The sequence below is a fragment of the Mus pahari genome, chromosome 4 (genome assembly GCF_900095145.1).
Source record: "Mus pahari chromosome 4, PAHARI_EIJ_v1.1, whole genome shotgun sequence".
NCBI classification, from domain to species: Eukaryota; Metazoa; Chordata; class Mammalia; order Rodentia; family Muridae; genus Mus; species Mus pahari.
The window spans coordinates 53,953,322-53,961,020 of record NC_034593.1 but is presented as its reverse complement, the minus strand read 5'-3'; positions in this window follow the sequence as shown (position 1 = coordinate 53,961,020).

Below are 7,699 nucleotides of genomic sequence, written 5' to 3'. Positions count from 1 at the left end.
AGAATCTACATATAATAGTCTGTAATGGTTTAAAGCATGATAAGGATGTACATTGGCTATGAACAATCTGAGTTCATTTTGTGCTTCTGCAAATTTTCATGTGTGAGGAGTCCTGGATGTTAAGAGATGACTATACTTTCTTGTAGATCTTTCTTTCTTTCTTTCTTTCTTTCTTTCTTTCTTTCTTTCTTTCTTTCTTTCTTTCTTTCTTCCTTCCTTCCTTCCTTCCTTCCTTCCTTCCTTCTATTATTTATGTAATAAAGCAAGACAAGCATATGCCTTAGTGGATTTTAAATGGTCATTTAAAATATACTCAAGAAACATAGCAGCATGCTTAGTGGGCAAAATGCTGTGCTTGAGGTAAATGTGCCTGGGTTAAGGCTCCTCAACTCTCCAAACATACTAATAGTTTTTCCCTTGGCCTTCTTTGTTTATCTATAGAATGGTGACTACAATGTTTTATCACTAGAGTACTATGACATATGAAGCAAGTAAGCCCTGTTATATAGGGCAATACATTTTAACTTCACTTATTGCCTACTTGTCTCAGAGAGTCTCTGAAAGAGGTTAAGCAATCCTTGTATTGGAAATAAATTAATGTAAAGTAAATATATAGCCATCTGTGGCTATAAATATATACCCATCGTGGCTGTTGAGAGAGATGGAGGAGGGGAAATGGAGGCGAGAAGAAGAGTGGAGAGAAGTTGAGTGGAGAGGAGAGGAGAGGAGAGGAGAGGAGAGGAGAGGAGANCCTCCTCCTCTTCCTCCTCTTCCTCCTCCTTCTCCTTCTGGTTCTTCTTCTGGTTCTGCTTCTTCTGCTTCCATTCTTTTTGCTTCCATTCACAAAAACAAAACCCAACTTTTACTGAGCAGTCTTCCAGGAGTGGCTCTAAGGCTTCCTGTGCTAACCTGGCCAATCTCCACAAAACGCGTCTGAGAGAAATACTGCAATTGCCTGCATTCTATAATGAGACTGCAGAGATGCTGCCACCGCTCATGGTTGGCTCTGCTGTCATGTGAATCCTTGCACTCCACAGTCCCGCCCTCCACTTATCTCTGAGAAGTATTTTAGAAAGCTTCAATTCTCTGATCCAGGGATTTATTAGGAGCTCATTCTCCTTCATTTTTTGAGAGGCATTTATTTCTGTGGAATGCAGAGGCCAAGAGGGTGAGGCTGTGTTCTGTCTGCAGTGTTGCAGTGAAAGCAGCCTGTGATTTCTGAATTTGAAAATCACCAAGTCATCTGGCTGGATGCAGACATAAGCAGTTGTTTACACTGGGGTGTATGTGGCTCCACAGTGACAGACAAGAAGTAGCCAGAGGTTTACTTTTAGAAGCAGAAGAATATAAAAGTATTGTATCCACTATAAGAATTAAGTTAATTAGAATTTTCAAAGACTTCCTTTTCAACCTGAAGGAATGTTAAAACACACACATACACAGCAAGCTATTGTGCTGTGTGATATTTAATAAATTTAAGAAAAGAATCGATTTGATGTTTGAAATTGTCTTCTGCAAGTAGTCCAGGTCTATTAACACAGGATCATGGTTCCTTTTTATAGGTTAATCATGATATATCTTTTCTCAATAATATTCACATACTATAATAATGTAAAAGGATTTTTTAACTTAAAAATTGTTTAATCGACCTATTAGCAAAGTATAGGCTAATCAGTCATTGAGACTATCTCCCAAGTGATTAAAAAAATAAGTAAATAATGATAAAGTAGCTGTATGGAAAATACAAAAAGAGAAATGAAAGAAAGCCCAGGGTACAACATTTCTACTTTTAAGTAATTGTGGATCCATATTTCTGAAGTTGGAAGGTCAAGACAGCAATATTATTAATGAAGGATGCAAGTCTTGCACCTCTGGTTTAATGTCTCAAGAAAACAGGGTTGAAAACACATGTCTATGCACATCCACTTGGCTACAAAATGTCAGGCAGGCAGTACAGGCTTGTGAGGAAATAAAAGCAGCATTACAGCTGGGCATGGTGGCGCACGCCTTTAATCCCAGCACTCGGGAGGCAGAGGCAAGTGAATTTCTCAGTTCCAGGCCAGCCTAGTCTACAGAGTGAGTTCCAGGGCAGCCAGAGCTACACAGAGAAACCCTGTCTCAGGAAAAAAAAAAAAAAAAAAAGCAGCATTACAGCATCCTGCTGTTATTAGCAAAACCTGAGCTTTAATAGAGGTCTAGCACTGGAGTAAGAGTCCGAACTGCAAGGTGCTCTGTATCCTTAGCGACTTCTACCTGCTTTCCCTCCACAGACCCGGAAGAGCAGCACCCAGGTGGATGGTCTTTAAATCCCAAGAACTTTGGAAGACTCTTAGCTTTACCTGACTTCTCAGGTGTAGAAACTGAGGCCATGTGAAATTAGGAGCTAAACAAGGTAAAGATAAATAATATAAAAAGATAAAATGAGATAACATTTTTTTTAGGAGAGATGGTCTAGGTTGTTACATTGATATATGCCATTTAAAAGGACCGAGAGCTAAGCATTGCTAATTTCAGACAAAATAGTTAGATCTCTACATCTCAAAGGGGAAGACTGTGGGACAGATCCCCCGGGGCAATCCCAACTTTGTATATGCTAATTTTCTTATTTACATGAAGTGGTTAGTGTTCTATTTCGGAAGATTCATTCATGTCATCCTGTTATCTGCTAAGGAAATTCCAGCTAGACTTTAAATTTTTTTTAATGGGTGTTTTTCTGTCCCCTGGTTTTTTTCAGAGTGGGTAGCAGTATCAGCTGTTCATCATGTAAAGAATATATTTGAGGCAGCCGGGTACATAAAGTAAAGAAACTATCAAGCTTCTTTGGAGGGGGTAGGCTAGAGATGCACACACAGAGCCCAAGGTCTACCAAGACCCCAAGGTCGTTCATAGGAGGCAGAGTACAGGAAGGCTCACATGGAAAGGCTGAAAGCAGACGTGGGCCAGCTGGTCCCCTTTAAAGGCAACACCTTGTTGAGAAACCTTTATAAATCCCTTTTGAGAACGGGGACCTCCTGTCCCCCCTCCCACACCCCTATGAACTGAACAAAAGTCTACAGGACGGAACTAGAGGTTCCATCATTACCCAACAGAACCACTCTGGGGACCAAACCTCCTATTAATGGGACTTTATTGACATACAAAGCACAGAACAACACTAAAAACTATGAGTATTCAGTAAAATGATTTGACTTACTATGATTTTTGGAAATAAAATTATGCTTGAAATATTATAATTTCAGAGTTCCAGAATACCTGATTACTGTTTATGCAGATATACTGCATTAGCTCTCAAGCTCTCTCTCTCATACACATACAAATAAGTATATATATAATAATTTAAAACATACATTTTTAACAGTCTGGGAGTAGCTTGCATGCATCCATCATGCTACTTTATCTGATCATACTTTAGTTCATATTTTCTATGACAAGATTTATTTCTTATAGAGAACTATGGGTAACTTTTAAATTCATGTCATTTTACATTGGCACCACATTTTAAAGTCTATGATAGTTTTTCCAGTTATTATCAAAATACCTGTTATAAAGTGTTTTCCTCCAGTTCAAGACAATGCCTAGTAGTACTGATTTCATGTACGTATTTTTGTCTTCTGGGTCTCATTTAGTTTGGAGCCATGTTCAGCATTTAGTTTGGAGCCATGTTCAGCCCTCCTCTGACTTCATGCCATTGGAATTTCTGATGGAAGAAAGCCAATTATCCTTAGCATATATCTATTTAACACTGGGTTTCTCTGTTGTTTCCTTGTAGTTAGACAAAGGTGATTCCTGTTCACTTGGATCATCATGTATGTGGTGTGGCTTCCATGTGGTACTCACTCATGTTTTGGTGATAGTATTATGCAAGATACTGACTTGTGTTGGTACTCTATACCTCCTTATTGTCTATTTTATTGAGTAATTGTTGAGAGATAATTTAAAGTACTATACTTATCCTGTTTCTCTTTAAAATATGCTCTCTGGTATCATTTGTTGATCTTTCTCTATGTTCAGTTTAACTGTGAGGATTGTAAAATTGTAAATTTCTACCTTTAGTTTTCTATTTTCTGTTTCTTTCCATTAGTCACCATTTTGTGTAAAGAACAAATTTACCTTCTTTCTTATTTAGTAATAAATCATATTGGCTACATGAATTTTAGTGGGTTTTTGAAAATTATATTCCATAAATCTCTCTGAATTTCCTGGTAAAACTGCCTGGATTTTTCCAGTGGCTATGCGTTTAAGTTGGCCTCTTCGTACTTTTGACACAGGATCCTTCCTGACAAACAAACAAAAATACAACATGACTTTCTTGTCCCAACTGAGGACTCCTTGCGTTGACCAATTTTTGAAACTGGCATCATGGAGGTTGTAAGTGTCCTTCTGAAGTATATCTTCTGGTCTCAGTGATGAACCAAATCTAGATCAAGAGAACTGTGTCCCACATGCAGACTGAAATCATGCCAGCCTGGAGACACTGTTTCTATTCTTTACAGAAACAGTGTTACTGAGTCTGTGAAATATGATTCCATACCACCAAAATGTCCTGAATTGCAAATAATTATTTAACGCATCACATAAAATTAGTCTATAAGACAAATCCATTGTTGATATGATATTTTAAGTGATCATAGACATCTGCTTCACAGTGCAATGGAGACAGTGATACTCTGTGCTTCGGAGTGCCTTTGGAGGCCCAAAGTGATCGATTTTTGATTCAGATGGAAAATAGTATAGAACATAAATACAAAATGTTATTTTCAATATACAGTATGATGAGTCTGATGGAATGGCTGCTATGAGCATGTACTACTCTTTCAGAGGACCTGGGTTGGGTTCTCAGCATTCATGACAAGTGGCTCAAAACCACCTTTAACTCCAACTACAGCAGATTGGAGTTCTTGGACCTCAACTGGTACTCATATTCAAATATGCCCCAACACATGATCACATGATCACAATAATTAAAAATAAAGTAGATACTAAATACACACTATGCAAACAACAACTTATTGTAGTGCTAAAATTGTGTTAGGTGAATTAAAGAGATTCAAACATTTTTACCAATGGCAGCTCAAATTAAAATGAATATGAAGGGAGAAGGGCTGAGAAAGTCATCTTCTGGGCAAGGCACAGCTTTTACCATCAAGAACTCAAAGCAACTCCAAATCCCTATGCTGAGTCTAGGTAAGAATATGTCTTCACCAGCAGGTATGGATGGAGGAGAGGCTGGAGGGCGGTGGCTACCACTCAGTAGTAAACCAGTTACTACTGATGGATTCAGTGAAAATACAAGGCTCCTGTGGATACCTTTAATACAATGACATAGATGGCCCAGGTTAAGCTAAGTGATTCACAAAGCCAAAGCCCAAAATCATGATTCTGGGAAAGAAGGGACGAGACTGAAGTGACAGGGCTGTGAAAGATATAAGAGGAGGACTTAGGAGAGTAGTCAGAATACATTATATGCATATAATTATCAAACCTCACATACATGAAATTGTCAAATCATAAAATTAATCAATAAAGATGCATATTATTTAATAGAATGCACTTGTCTACTCTAACTTATTAATATATGACCAATTTCCAACCTAAGTAACATTTATTTGAAAACTTGACTGCTCTTTTGAAAAGCCATCTGGGGAAGCAAGGGAATACAGATGAAAGAGTAGTTTATTGCAGAGGCAGGCTGGGGTTCAAGGTCTCTTTGTCCAGGAACAGCAGGCCAGCCTAAACCATCAAAGTCTATGACAGCCTTACACTGTAAAATCAGCTTGTAGCAATACCTCTCCTGCCAGGATCCAATTCAATATCTAAGACTGGACAATCCTCCAATCGATTTACAAGTGTTAAACCCTGCATCGGAATTTGTCATAATTCAGCATATGTTGTAACCAAATGTAAAGACTTGCGCTTTTCTGTGGCCATAGAACCTCAGGGTGGAGAGGGAAGCTATAGGATTTGCAATTACAGATAATGGGAGACTCCATGATGTGATGGGAAAACAAGACACACAACTTACTTCCCCAAGTCAGTTTGCCTTCATTTGATTTCCTAGTTTATTTCAGATTCCCCAGGCTTCTCAGCTGCCATGTTTGTAATAGAAAGAAACTGAGATCAAAAGAAGCTTGCAAGGCAAGACAGGGGAACAGGAGTGTGACTGGACTAGAGTGTCCGAGTCCAGTTGCTCTCTCACAATGGAATAAAGGAACATGAAAGAAGAGGCTAGGTTAAAACACAGAAAGGAAGCTAGGCCAAAAGAGCTTTAAGAGACCAGCAAGAAAGGATCATGGGCTTTTGCGCCAGGACTGCTTAGTCTTATCTTTTAAAGAGAGGTGGTATGCTCGGTGAAATTATAGTACATGAGGAGGAGAGCCCTCTAATTCTAAAAGAGACTTCAGTCTATGGCGGTGGAAATGTTGTAAAGGATGGGCACATCATTCCAACAACTGGTCTCAGCTGAAGGAGCTGAAGAGTAATGGGGCTTAAATAGGTGAGAGAGACAGGACTCCCCACCTAGGAGGAAGGGGTAGAATAACCAGATTTACCTGCTCTGAAAAGCAGTAACAGTGGGCACAGAGTGGGTGAATAGCAATTACAGGTGGAATAAGAAGGATAAATTAGTCCAGAGAAAAGCATGAGCTGCACAGCTGCCTCCCTCTTCTACTCTTGGCTCGTTGCAGGAGAATTGAATCCCTGGTGAAGTGGACATTTCTGGTTTCTTTGGCGATTCAGTTGTCTCACGTGATGTTTCTCTGGAAGCACTTTTATGAGAGGATGCTAAAGTAGACATGTGAGAGACTGTTTTGCTGTAGCAGGCACATGAGAGGATGTTTTGTTGAGGGAGGCACTTGAGAGGAGGCATGATGTTTACGAAGAGTGTAAGTAGTACCCAACAGACAATGAACGACACTCTTGCATTGGTTTCCTTTTGCGATGTTTCGCGGGTCTCTGCTGCTCTTTGCTAGTTGCAATTTCACAGAGGAAAATGCACCAGAGAACGTCTCATTGTATTCCAGCTGCTTCTTGCTGTTTCCACAGACTCCTACTTTGGGGTTCCTTATGGATCAAGCTGCTGTTACTCTGTGTTTTGTGTTTACCAATTGGACTGGTCTGACATTATTGATTTGGATTTGATCAATATGCCTTGTATTGCTAATATCCTGACAACAAAGATTGGAATCTCCCCACACACACACCCCAAGAACTATTTCTAAACAGGCCCATGACTCTGGTTTCCTATTCACTTTTCATTTGCCCTACCTCTGGTCCGTGGGCTAGAAGGAAGGTTGAAGAGATTAAGAACCCTTTTTATATCTTGAAAAATCTAAGCCTATACCCTGGTTCATGGCTTGCTGTGTTTCTAGGAGGTGACTCAGGAGGCCTGAGGGGAAGCCATGAGGGACTCAGGATGGCAAGAATCCCTGAAATGTGTCTATTTTTCTATACTCAGGTGGACACAGAGGCACAGAACCCTGTGGGATTCCCCACAGAGTTGGATGAAGTAAAGACCTGAATTTTCCTTATTGAGTTTCATGTGTTTTACAAATTGTATCTTGGGTATTCTAAGTTTCTGGGCTAATATCTGCTTATCAGTGAGTACATATCATGTTTGTTCTTTTGTTATTGGGTTACCTCACTCAGGATGATATCCTCCAGATCCACCCATTTGCCTAAGAATTTCATAAATTCATTGTTT